At 42.2% G+C, this 1,200-nt stretch overlaps 1 non-coding gene across 1 annotated transcript; it reads left to right on the top strand.

The window, feature by feature from the left end:
- Positions 1-561: 561 nt before the first annotated feature.
- Positions 562-676, top strand: LOC136769181 (U5 spliceosomal RNA). Its single transcript, XR_010822139.1, has one exon. It is a non-coding gene; the product is annotated as a U5 spliceosomal RNA (small nuclear RNA).
- The last annotated feature ends 524 nt before the right edge of the window (positions 677-1,200 follow it).

Raw genomic sequence — 1,200 nt, 5'->3', positions numbered from 1 at the left:
AACGTACAAAATCAGCAGGGGATCAAATACTTTTTTCCCCCACTGTACATACATATATATGGAAAAGAAACATTACAAGTATAAATCACAATAAGATGTAATAAAGTACAGATAAACAAAATGTAATAAAATGTGATCTGTTTGAAAATGCAGGGACGTCACTGGAAAAGATGATGTCTGGATGGCAGCATATGTTGCTCCAAAATGTGTACATCTCTTCTGCAAAAATGGTGCCCTCACAGATGTGCGAGTTACATGACAGACAGACAGACAGACAGACACTCACACCCACACACACACACTTTCACAGACAGACATACACACACACACACACACACTCACTTTCACACAGAGACAGGCACACACACGTACAGACACACACACTCACTTTCACACAGAGACAGACACACACACACACACACATACATACATACATACATATGGAAAAGAAACAATACATTTATAAATCACAATAAGATGTAATAAAGTACAGAAAAACTAAATGTAAGAAAATGTGATCTTTAATACACACAAATATGTATGGCTGGTCGGATGCGTCTTGGACTCGGGTTCCTCTTCATTACGTATAACGCTTTTGCCTTTTGCTAAAGCTTTCCGTGGAGGGGATCGTGGGTGAGTTTGTACCATTTTTGGGAGGATCTGCCTTGTTGGGGCGGAGCTGTGATCCAGGTGAACAGCAGATCGGGCATAGGTGGGCATGTGGGCAGAGGAATAGGAAGGCCGGTCAAGCAAATAAGCTTGCTAAGGTACGCAGCAGCAGCAAGCAGCCCCCCCATCCAGCCAGCCAGCCAGTCTGGCTGGCAGTGACTGAGTGGTTGACAGACGGCAAGCAACGGAATGTACGTGCTCTGTGATGTCATAGCAGTCAGCTGAGAGAGGCTCGTGATGTCATCGCTGAGCTGGGTGGCTGGCTGGCTCTGTGTGTGTGTGTGTCTATGTCTGTCTGTTTTTCTGTTTGTCAGTCTGTCTGTCTGTCTCTCTCTCTCTCTCCCTCTCAATTCTATTCATTTGTATTGTCAAAGCAATTGGACATACATACATACATACATACATACATACATATATATATATATATATATGTATGTAGCGTAAGGTACACTTTTAAATTTCAATTAAAGAAGTGAATTCATAGTATCACCTTATCACGAATCCTGGAGTCTTGTAGAACTCAATTTCTGT

Source organism: Amia ocellicauda, chromosome 14, assembly GCF_036373705.1.
Source record: "Amia ocellicauda isolate fAmiCal2 chromosome 14, fAmiCal2.hap1, whole genome shotgun sequence".
NCBI lineage: Eukaryota > Metazoa > Chordata > Actinopteri > Amiiformes > Amiidae > Amia > Amia ocellicauda.
Note: the sequence above shows the minus strand (reverse complement) of the source record. Positions and strands in the feature narration are given on the sequence as shown.